This window comes from Atractosteus spatula, chromosome 8 (genome assembly GCF_055471065.1).
Source record: "Atractosteus spatula isolate fAtrSpa1 chromosome 8, fAtrSpa1.hap1, whole genome shotgun sequence".
NCBI lineage: Eukaryota > Metazoa > Chordata > Actinopteri > Semionotiformes > Lepisosteidae > Atractosteus > Atractosteus spatula.
Genome location: NC_142713.1, coordinates 63,004,923 through 63,017,721, shown reverse-complemented (window position 1 = coordinate 63,017,721; position 12,799 = coordinate 63,004,923).

Below are 12,799 nucleotides of genomic sequence, written 5' to 3'. Positions count from 1 at the left end.
TGATTGTTTCCAACTCATTCCTTTTGGTTTGGGGAACATGTCAAAATCCAATGCCCAGAGAACATCAGGTAGAGCTCGCGGAAATGCTCAGTGGACAACCCAGGCAGGGTAAGGATAAGTATTTCCACACTACTCAGAGAATATTTATTTTCAGGGATAGATTTTTAGCCCAATTCAAGTTGAAGAAAAGTGGTTTCGTGAAAATCGCAGAAATTTTTTTTTCAGAAACTCCGGGGTGCCTGGAGGTCGCGGTGCACCACGCGACAGTTGTATTCCAAAACTGAGTCACTCAGATCACACGAGTACCCAAGCATGCTTGAAACTCATTCAAATGCAAGTGCTTCTATCTGTTGTCTTGATTGTTTCCCACTCATTCCTTTTGGTTTGGGGAACATGTCAAAATCCCATGCCCAGAGAACTTCAGGTAGAGCTCGCGGAAATGCTCAGTGGACAACAAAGGCAGGGTTAGGAGCAGTATTTCCACACTACTCAGAGAATTTTTATTTTCAGTGATGGATTTTTAGCCCATATCAAGTTGAAGAAAAGTGGTTTCGTGAAAATCGCAGAAAATTTTTTTTCAGAAACTCTGGGGTGCCTGGAGGTCGCAGTGCACCACGCGACAGTTGTATTCGAAAACTGAGTCTCTCAGATCACACGACTACCCAAGCATGCTTGAAACTCATTCAAATGCAAGTGCTTCTATCTACAGTCTTGATTGTTTCCCACTCATTCCTTTTGGTTTGGGGAACATGTCAAAATCCCATGCCCAGAGAACTTCAGGTAGAGCTCGCGGAAATGCTCAGTGGACAACCCAGGCAGGGTAAGGATCAGTATTTCCACACTACTCAGAGAATTTTTATTTTCAGTGATGGATTTTGACACCAATTCAAGTTGAAGAAAAGTGGTTTCGTGAAAATCGCAGAAAATTTTTTTTCAGAAACTCCGGGGTGCCTGGAGGTCGCAGTGCACCACGTGACAGTTGTATTCGAAAACTGAGTCACTCAGATCACACGAGTACCCAAGCATGCTTGAAACTCATTCAAATGCAAGTGCTTTTATCTGCTGTCTTGATTGTTTCCCTCTCATTCCTTTTGGTTTGGGTAACATGTCAAAATCCCATACCCAGAGAACTTCAAATGGAGTTCCCGGAAATGCTCAGTGGACACCCCAGGTAGAGTAAGGATCAGCATTTCCACACTACTCAGAGAATATTTATTTTCAGGGATGGATTTTTAGCCCAATTCAAGTTGAAGAAAAGTGGTTTCGTGAAAATCGCAGAAATTTTTTTTTCAGAAACTCCGGGGTGCCTGGAGGTCGCGGTGCACCACGCGACAGTTGTATTACAAAACTGAGTCACTCAGATCACACGAGTACCCAAGCATGCTTGAAACTCATTCAAATGCAAGTGCTTCTATCTGTTGTCTTGATTGTTTCCCACTCATTCCTTTTGGTTTGGGGAACATGTCAAAATCCCATGCCCAGAGAACTTCAGGTAGAGCTCGCGGAAATGCTCAGTGCACAACCCAGGCAGGGTAAGGATCAGTATTTCAACACTACTCAGAGAATTTTTATTTTCAGTGATGGATTTTTATCCCAATTCAAGTTGAAGAAAAGTGGTTTCGTGAAAATCGCAGAAAATTTTTTTTCAGAAACTCCGGGGTGCCTGGAGGTCGCGGTGCACCAAGCGACAGTTGTATTCCAAAACTGAGTCACTCAGATCACACGAGTACCCAAGCACGCTTGAAACTCATTCAAATGCAAGTGCCTCTATTTCTTTTCTTGATTCTTTCCCACTCATTCCTTTTGGTTTGGGGAACATGTCAAAATCCCATGCCCAGAGAACTTCAGATAGAGTTCGGGGAAATGCTCAGTGGACAACCCAGGCAGGGTAAGGATCAGCATTTACACACTACTCAGAGAATTTTTATTTTCAGGGATGGATTTTTAGCCCAATTCAAGTTGAAGAAAAGTGGTTTCGTGAAAATCTCAGAAAATTTTTTTTCAGAAACTCCGGGGTGCTTGGAGGTCGCGGTGCACCACGCTACAGTTGTATTCCAAAACTGAGTCACTCAGATCACACGAGTACCCAAGCATGCTTGAAACTTATTCAAATGCAAGTGCTTCTATCTCTTGTCTTGATTGTTTCCCACTCATTCCTTTTGGTTTGGGTAACATGTCAAAATCCCATGCCCAGAGAACTTCAAGTAGAGTTCGCGGAAATGCTCAGTGGACACCCCAGGTAGGGTAAGGATCAGCATTTCCACACTACTCAGAGAATATTTATTTTCAGGAATGGATTTTTAGCCCAATTCAAGTTGATGAAAAGTGGTTTAGTGAAAATTGCAGAAAATTTTTTTTCAGAAACTCCGGGGTGCTTTGAGGTCGCGATGCACCACGCGACAGTTGTATTCCAAAACTGAGTCACTCAGATCACACGAGTACCCAAGCATGCTTAAAACTCATTCAAATGCAAGTGCTTCTATCTGTTGTCTTGATTGTTTCCCACTCATTCCTTTTGGTTTGGGGAACATGTCAAAATCCCATGCCCAGAGAACTTCAGGTAGAGCTCGCGGAAATGTTCAGTGGACAACCCAGGCAGGGTAAGGATCAGTATTTCCACACTACTAAGAGAATTTTTATTTTCAGTGATGGATTTTTAGCCCAATTCAAGTTGAAGAAAAGTGGTTTCGTGAAAATCGCAGAAAATTTTTTTTCAGAAACTCCGGGGTGCCTGGAGGTCGCGGTGCACCACGCGACAGTTGTATTCGGAAACTGAGTCACTCAGATCACACGAGTACCCAAGCATGCTTGAAACTCATCCAATGCAAGTGCTTCTATCTGTTGTCTTGATTGTTTCCCACTCATTCCTTTTGGTTTGGGTAACATGTCAAAATCCCATACTCAGAGAACTTCAAGTGGAGTTCCCGGAAATGCTCAGTGGACACCCCAGGTAGGGTAGGGATCAGCATTTCCACACTACTCAGAGAATATTTATTTTCAGGGATGGATTTTTAGCCCAATTCAAGTTGAAGAAAAGTGGTTTCGTGAAAATTGCAGAAAATTTTTTTTCAGAAACTCCGGGGTGCCTTGAGGTCGCAATGCACCACGCGACAGTTGTATACCAAAACTGAGTCACTCAGATCACACGAGTACCCAAGCATGGTTGAAACTCATTCAAATGCAAGTGCCTCTATCTCTTTTCTTGATTGTTTCCCACTCATTCCTTTTTGGTTTAGGTAACATGTCAAAATCCCATGCCCAGAGAACTTCAGGCAGAGCTCGCGGAAATGCTCAGTTGACAACCCAGGCAGGGTAAGGATCAGTATTTCCACAGTACTCAGAGAATTTTTATTTTCAGGGATGGATTTTTAGCCCAATTCAAGTTGAAGAAAAGTGGTTTCGTGAAAATCGCAGAAAATTTTTTTTCAGGAACTCCGGGGTGCCTGGAGGTCGCGGTGCACCACGCGACAGTTGTATTCCAAAACTGAGTCACTCAGATCATACGAGTACCCAAGCATGCTTGAAACTCATTCAAATGCAAGTGCTTCTATCTGTTGTCTTGATTGTTTCCCACTCATTCCTTTTGGTTTGGGGAACATGTCAAAATCCCATGCCCAGAGAACTTCAGGTAGAGCTCGCGGAAATGCTCAGTGGACAACCCAGGCAGTGTATGGATCAGCATTTACACACTACTAAGAGAATTTTTATTTTCAGGGATGGATTTTTAGCCCAATTCAAGTTGAAGAAAAGTGGTTTCGTGAAAATCGCAGAAAATTTTTTTTCAGAAACTCCGGGGTGCCTGGAGGTCGCGGTGCACCACGCGACAGTTGTATTACAAAACTGAGTCACTCAGATCACACGAGTACCCAAGCATGCTTGAAACTCATTCAAATGCAAGTGCTTCTATCTGTTCTCTTGATTGTTTCCCACTCATTCCTTTTGGTTTGGGGAACATGTCAAAATCCCATGCCCAGAGAACTTCAGGTAGAGCTCGCAGAAATGCTCAGTGGACAACCCAGGCAGGGTAAGGATCAGTATTTCCACACTACTCAGAGAATTATTATTTTCAGTGATGGATTTTTAGCCCAATTCAAGTTGAAGAAAAGTGGTTTCGTTAAAATCGCAGAAAATTTTTTTTCAGAAACTCCGGGGTGCCTGGAGGTCGCGGTGCACCACGCGACAGTTGTATTCCAAAACTGAGTCACTCAGATCACACGAGTACCCAAGCATGCTTGAAACTCATTCAAATGCAAGTGCTTCTATCTGTTGTCTTGATTGTTTCCCACTCATTCCTTTTGGTTTGGGGAACATGTCAAAATCCCATGCCCAGAGAACTTCAGGTAGAGCTCGCGGAAATGCTCAGTGGACAACCCAGGCAGGGTAAGGATCAGTATTTCCACACTACTCAGAGAATTTTTATTTTCAGTGATGGATTTTGACACCAATTCAAGTTGAAGAAAAGTGGTTTCGTGAAAATCGCAGAAAATTTTTTTTCAGAAACTCCGGGGTGCCTGGAGGTCGCAGTGCACCACGTGACAGTTGTATTCGAAAACTGAGTCACTCAGATCACACGAGTACCCAAGCATGCTTGAAACTCATTCAAATGCAAGTGCTTTTATCTGCTGTCTTGATTGTTTCCCTCTCATTCCTTTTGGTTTGGGTAACATGTCAAAATCCCATACCCAGAGAACTTCAAATGGAGTTCCCGGAAATGCTCAGTGGACACCCCAGGTAGAGTAAGGATCAGCATTTCCACACTACTCAGAGAATATTTATTTTCAGGGATGGATTTTTAGCCCAATTCAAGTTGATGAAAAGTGGTTTCGTGAAAATTGCAGAAAATTTTTTTTCAGAAACTCCGGGGTGCCTTGAGGTCGCGATGCACCACGCGACAGTTGTATACCAAAACTGAGTCACTCAGATCACACGAGTACCCAAGCATACTTGAAACTCATTCAAATGCAAGTGCCTCTATCTCTTTTCTTGATTGTTTCCCACTCATTCCTTTTGGTTTGGGGAACATGTCAAAATCCCATGCCCAGAGAACTTCAGGTAGAGCTCGCGGAAATGCTCAGTGGACAACCCAGGCAGGGTAAGGATCAGTATTTCCACACTACTCAGAGAATTTTTATTTTCAGTGATGGATTTTTAGCCCATTTCAAGTTGAAGAAAAGTGGTTTCGTGAAAATCGCAGAAATTTTTTTTTCAGAAACTCCGGGGTGCCTGGAGGTCGCGGTGCACCACGCGACAGTTGTATTCGAAAACTGAGTCACTCAGATCACACGAGTACCCAAGCATGCTTGAAACTCATTCAAATGCAAGTGCTTCTATCTGCTGTCTTGATTGTTTCCCACTCATTCCTTTTGGTTTGGGTAACATGTCAAAATCCCATACCCAGAGAACTTCAAGTGGAGTTCCCGGAAATGCTCAGTGGACACCCCAGGTAGGGTAGGGATCAGCATTTCCACACTACTCAGAGAATATTTATTTTCAGGGATGGATTTTTAGCCCAATTCAAGTTGAAGAAAAGTGGTTTCGTGAAAATTGCAGAAAATTTTTTTTCAGTAACTCCGGGGTGCCTTGAGGTCGCGGTGCACCACGCGACAGTTGTATTCGAAAACTGAGTCACTCAGATCACACGAGTACCCAAGCATGGTTGAAACTCATTCAAATGCAAGTGCCTCTATCTCTTTTCTTGATTGTTTCCCACTCATTCCTTTTGGTTTGGGGAACATGTCAAAATCCCATGCCCAGAGAACTTCAGGTAGAGCTCGCGGAAATGCTCAGTGGACAACCCAGGCAGGGTAAGGATCAGTATTTCCACACTACTCAGAGAATTTTTATTTTCAGTGATGGATTTTTAGCCCATTTCAAGTTGAAGAAAAGTGGTTTCGTGAAAATCGCAGAAAATTTTTTTTCAGAAACTCCGGGGTGCCTGGAGGTCGCGGTGCACCACGCGACAGTTGTATTCGAAAACTGAATCACTCAGATCACACGAGTACCCAAGCATGCTTGAAACTCATTCAAATGCAAGTGCTTCTATCTGCTGTCTTGATTGTTTCCCACTCATTCCTTTTGGTTTGGGTAACATGTCAAAATCCCATACCCAGAGAACTTCAAGTGGAGTTCCCGGAAATGCTCAGTGGACACCCCAGGTAGGGTAGGGATCAGCATTTCCACACTACTCAGAGAATATTTATTTTCAGGGATGGATTTTTAGCCCAATTCAAGTTGAAGAAAAGTGGTTTCGTGAAAATTGCAGAAAATTTTTTTTCAGAAACTCCGGGGTCCCTTGAGGTCGCGGTGCACCACGCGACAGTTGTATTCGAAAACTGAGTCACTCAGATCACACGAGTACCCAAGCATGGTTGAAACTCATTCAAATGCAAGTGCCTCTATCTCTTTTCTTGATTGTTTCCCACTCATTCCTTTTGGTTTAGGTAACATGTCAAAATCCCATGCCCAGAGAACTTCAGGCAGAGCTCGCGGAAATGCTCAGTTGACAACCCAGGCAGGGTAAGGATCAGTATTTCCACAGTACTCAGAGAATTTTTATTTTCAGGGATGGATTTTTAGCCCAATTCAAGTTGAAGAAAAGTGGTTTCGTGAAAATCGCAGAAAATTTTTTTTCAGAAACTCCGGGGTGCCTGGAGGTCGCGGTGCACCACGCGACAGTTGTATTCCAAAACTGAGTCACTCAGATCATACGAGTACCCAAGCATGCTTGAAACTCATTCAAATGCAAGTGCTTCTATCTGTTGTCTTGATTGTTTCCCACTCATTCCTTTTGGTTTGGGGAACATGTCAAAATCCCATGCCCAGAGAACTTCAGGTAGAGCTCGCGGAAATGCTCAGTGGTCAACCCAGGCAGTGTAAGGATCAGCATTTCCACACTACTCAGAGAATATTTATTTTCAGGGATGGATTTTTAGCCCAATTCAAGTTGAAGAAAAGTGGTTTCGTGAAAATTGCAGAAAATTTTTTTTCAGAAACTCCGGGGTGCCTTGAGGTCGCGGTGCACCACGCGACAGTTGTATTCGAAAACTGAGTCACTCAGATCACACGAGTACCCAAGCATGGTTGAAACTCATTCAAATGCAAGTGCCTCTATCTCTTTTCTTGATTGTTTCCCACTCATTCCTTTTGGTTTGGGGAACATGTCAAAATCCCATGCCCAGAGAACTTCAGGTAGAGCTCGCGGAAATGCTCAGTGGACAACCCAGGCAGGGTAAGGATCAGTATTTCCACAGTACTCAGAGAATTTTTATTTTCAGGGATGGATTTTTAGCCCAATTCAAGTTGAAGAAAAGTGGTTTCGTGAAAATCGCAGAAAATTTTTTTTCAGGAACTCCGGGGTGCCTGGAGGTCGCGGTGCACCACGCGACAGTTGTATTCCAAAACTGAGTCACTCAGATCATACGAGTACCCAAGCATGCTTGAAACTCATTCAAATGCAAGTGCTTCTATCTGTTGTCTTGATTGTTTCCCACTCATTCCTTTTGGTTTGGGGAACATGTCAAAATCCCATGCCCAGAGAACTTCAGGTAGAGCTCGCGGAAATGCTCAGTGGACACCCAGGCAGTGTATGGATCAGCATTTACACACTACTAAGAGAATTTTTATTTTCAGGGATGGATTTTTAGCCCAATTCAAGTTGAAGAAAAGTGGTTTCGTGAAAATCGCAGAAAATTTTTTTTCAGAAACTCCGGGGTGCCTGGAGGTCGCGGTGCACCACGCGACAGTTATATTCGGAAACTGAGTCACTCAGATCACACGAGTACCCAAGCATGCTTGAAACTCATTCAAATGCAAGTGCTTCTATCTGTTGTCTTGATTGTTTCCCATTCATTCCTTTTGGTTTGGGGAACATGTCAAAATCCCATGCCCAGAGAACTTCAAGTAGAGTACGCGGAAATGCTCAGTAGACACCCCAGGCAGGGTAAGGATCAGTATTTCCACAGTACTCAGAGAATATTTATTTTCAGTGATGGATTTTTAGCCCAATTCAAGTTGAAGAAAAGTGGTTTCGTGAAAATCGCAGAAAATTTTTTTTCAGAAACTCCGGGGTGCCTGGAGGTCGCGGTGCACCACGCGACAGTTGTATTACAAAACTGAGTCACTCAGATCACACGAGTACCCAAGCATGCTTGAAACTCATTCAAATGCAAGTGCTTCTATCTGTTGTCTTGATTGTTTCCCACTCATTCCTTTTGGTTTGGGGAACATGTCAAAATCCCATGCCCAGAGAACTTCAGGTAGAGCTCGCGGAAATGCTCAGTGGACAACCCAGGCAGGGTAAGGATCAGTATTTCCACACTATTCAGAGAATTTTTATTTTCAGGGATGGATTTTTAGCCCAATTCAAGTTGAAGAAAAGTGGTTTCGTGAAAATCGCAGAAAATTTTTTTTCAGAAATTCCGGGGTGCCTGGAGGTCGCGGTGCACCACGCGACAGTTGTATTACAAAACTGAGTCACTCAGATCACACGAGTACCCAAGCATGCTTGAAACTCATTCAAATGCAAGTGCTTCTATCTATTGTCTTGATTGTTTCCCACTCATTCCTTTTGGTTTGGGGAACATGTCAAAATCCCATGCCCAGAGAACTTCAGGTAGAGCTCGCAGAAATGCTCAGTGGCCAACCCAGGCAGGGTAAGGATCAGTATTTCCACACTACTCAGAGAATTTTTATTTTCAGTGATGGATTTTTAGCCCAATTCAAGTTGAAGAAAAGTGGTTTCGTGAAAATCGCAGAAAATTTTTTTTCAGAAACTCCGGGGTGCCTGGAGGTCGCGGTGCACCACGCGACAGTTGTATTACAAAACTGAGTCACTCAGATCACACGAGTACCCAAGCATGCTTGAAACTCATTCAAATGCAAGTGCTTCTATCTGTTGTCTTGATTGTTTCCCACTCATTCCTTTTGGTTTGGGGAACATGTCAAAATCCCATGCCCAGAGAACTTCAGGTAGAGCTCGCGGAAATGCTCAGTGGACAACCCAGGCAGGGTAAGGATCAGTATTTCCACACTACTCAGAGAATTTTTATTTTCAGTGATGGATTTTGACACCAATTCAAGTTGAAGAAAAGTGGTTTCGTGAAAATCGCAGAAAATTTTTTTTCAGAAACTCCGGGGTGCCTGGAGGTCGCAGTGCACCACGTGACAGTTGTATTCGAAAACTGAGTCACTCAGATCACACGAGTACCCAAGCATGCTTGAAACTCATTCAAATGCAAGTGCTTTTATCTGCTGTCTTGATTGTTTCCCTCTCATTCCTTTTGGTTTGGGTAACATGTCAAAATCCCATACCCAGAGAACTTCAAATGGAGTTCCCGGAAATGCTCAGTGGACACCCCAGGTAGAGTAAGGATCAGCATTTCCACACTACTCAGAGAATATTTATTTTCAGGGATGGATTTTTAGCCCAATTCAAGTTGATGAAAAGTGGTTTCGTGAAAATTGCAGAAAATTTTTTTTCAGAAACTCCGGGGTGCCTTGAGGTCGCGATGCACCACGCGACAGTTGTATACCAAAACTGAGTCACTCAGATCACACGAGTACCCAAGCATACTTGAAACTCATTCAAATGCAAGTGCCTCTATCTCTTTTCTTGATTGTTTCCCACTCATTCCTTTTGGTTTGGGGAACATGTCAAAATCCCATGCCCAGAGAACTTCAGGTTGAGCTCGCGGAAATGCTCAGTGGACAACCCAGGCAGGGTAAGGATCAGTATTTCCACACTACTCAGAGAATTTTTATTTTCAGTGATGGATTTTTAGCCCATTTCAAGTTGAAGAAAAGTGGTTTCGTGAAAATCGCAGAAAATTTTTTTTCAGAAACTCCGGGGTGCCTGGAGGTCGCGGTGCACCACGCGACAGTTGTATTCGAAAACTGAGTCACTCAGATCACACGAGTACCCAAGCATGCTTGAAACTCATTCAAATGCAAGTGCTTCTATCTGCTGTCTTGATTGTTTCCCACTCATTCCTTTTGGTTTGGGTAACATGTCAAAATCCCATACCCAGAGAACTTCAAGTGGAGTTCCCGGAAAAGCTCAGTGGACACCCCAGGTAGGGTAGGGATCAGCATTTCCACACTACTCAGAGAATATTTATTTTCAGGGATGGATTTTTAGCCCAATTCAAGTTGAAGAAAAGTGGTTTCGTGAAAATTGCAGAAAATTTTTTTTCAGAAACTCCGGGGTGCCTTGAGGTCGCGGTGCACCACGCGACAGTTGTATTCGAAAACTGAGTCACTCAGATCACACGAGTACCCAAGCATGGTTGAAACTCATTCAAATGCAAGTGCCTCTATCTCCTTTCTTGATTGTTTCCCACTCATTCCTTTTGGTTTAGGTAACATGTCAAAATCCCATGCCCAGAGAACTTCAGGCAGAGCTCGAGGAAATGCTCAGTTGACAACCCAGGCAGGGTAAGGATCAGTATTTCCACAGTACTCAGAGAATTTTTATTTTCAGGGATGGATTTTTAGCCCAATTCAAGTTGAAGAAAAGTGGTTTCGTGAAAATCGCAGAAAAGTTTTTTTCAGAAACTCCGGGGTGCCTGGAGGTCGCGGTGCACCACGCGACAGTTGTATTCCAAAACTGAGTCACTCAGATCATACGAGTACCCAAGCATGCTTGAAACTCATTCAAATGCAAGTGCTTCTATCTGTTGTCTTGATTGTTTCCCACTCATTCCTTTTGGTTTGGGGAACATGTCAAAATCCCATGCCCAGAGAACTTCAGGTAGAGCTCGCGGAAATGCTCAGTGGTCAACCCAGGCAGTGTAAGGATCAGCATTTACATACTACTAAGAGAATTTTTATTTTCAGGGATGGATTTTTAGCCCAATTCAAGTTGAAGAAAAGTGGTTTCGTGAAAATCGCAGAAAATTTTTTTTCAGAAACTCCGGGGTGCCTGGAGGTCGCGGTGCACCACGCGACAGTTGTATTCGGAAACTGAGTCACTCAGATCACACGAGTACCCAAGCATGCTTGAAACTCATTCAAATGCAAGTGCTTCTATCTGTTGTCTTGATTGTTTCCCATTCATTCCTTTTGGTTTGGGGAACATGTCAAAATCCCATGCCCAGAGAACTTCAAGTAGAGTTCGCGGAAATGCTCAGTAGACACCCCAGGCAGGGTAAGGATCAGTATTTCCACAGTACTCAGAGAATTTTTATTTTCAGGGATGGATTTTTAGCCCAATTCAAGTTGAAGAAAAGTGGTTTCGTGAAAATCGCAGAAAATTTTTTTTCAGGAACTCCGGGGTGCCTGGAGGTCGCGGTGCACCACGCGACAGTTGTATTCGGAAACTGAGTCACTCAGATCATACGAGTACCCAAGCATGCTTGAAACTCATTCAAATGCAAGTGCTTCTATCTGTTGTCTTGATTGTTTCCCACTCATTCCTTTTGGTTTGGGGAACATGTCAAAATCCCATGCCCAGAGAACTTCAGGTAGAGCTCGCGGAAATGCTCAGTGGACAACCCAGGCAGTGTATGGATCAGCATTTACACACTACTAAGAGAATTTTTATTTTCAGGGATGGATTTTTAGCCCAATTCAAGTTGAAGAAAAGTGGTTTCGTGAAAATCGCAGAAAATTTTTTTTCAGAAACTCCGGGGTGCCTGGAGGTCGCGGTGCACCACGCGACAGTTGTATTCGGAAACTGAGTCACTCAGATCACACGAGTACCCAAGCATGCTTGAAACTCATTCAAATGCAAGTGCTTCTATCTGTTGTCTTGATTGTTTCCCATTCATTCCTTTTGGTTTGGGGAACATGTCAAAATCCCATGCCCAGAGAACTTCAAGTAGAGTTCGCGGAAATGCTCAGTAGACACCCCAGGCAGGGTAAGGATCAGTATTTCCACAGTACTCAGAGAATATTTATTTTCAGTGATGGATTTTTAGCCCAATTCAAGTTGAAGAAAAGTGGTTTCGTGAAAATCGCAGAAAATTTTTTTTCAGAAACTCCGGGGTGCCTGGAGGTCGCGGTGCACCACGCGACAGTTGTATTACAAAACTGAGTCACTCAGATCACACGAGTACCCAAGCATGCTTGAAACTCATTCAAATGCAAGTGCTTCTATCTGTTGTCTTGATTGTTTCCCACTCATTCCTTTTGGTTTGGGGAACATGTCAAAATCCCATGCCCAGAGAACTTCAGGTAGAGCTCGCGGAAATGCTCAGTGGACAACCCAGGCAGGGTAAGGATCAGTATTTCCACACTACTCAGAGAATTTTTATTTTCAGTGATGGATTTTTAGCCCAATTCAAGTTGAAGAAAAGTGGTTTCGTGAAAATCGCAGAAAATTTTTTTTCAGAAACTCCGGGGTGCCTGGAGGTCGCGGTGCACCACGCGACAGTTGTATTCCAAAACTGAGTCACTCAGATCACACGAGCACCCAAGCATGCTTGAAACTCATTCAAATGCAAGTGCTTCTATCTGTTGTCTTGATTGTTTCCCACTCATTCCTTTTGGTTTGGGGAACATGTCAAAATCCCATGCCCAGAGAACTTCAGGTAGAGCTTGCGGAAATGCTCAGTGGACAACCCAGGCAGGGTAAGGATCAGTATTTCCACACTACTCAGAGAATTTTTATTTTCAGTGATGGATTTTGACACCAATTCAAGTTGAAGAAAAGTGGTTTCGTGAAAATCGCAGAAAATTTTTTTTCAGAAACTCCGGGGTGCCTGGAGGTCGCAGTGCACCACATGACAGTTGTATTCGAAAACTGAGTCACTCAGATCACACGAGTACACAAGCATGCTTGAAACTCATTCAAATGCAAGTG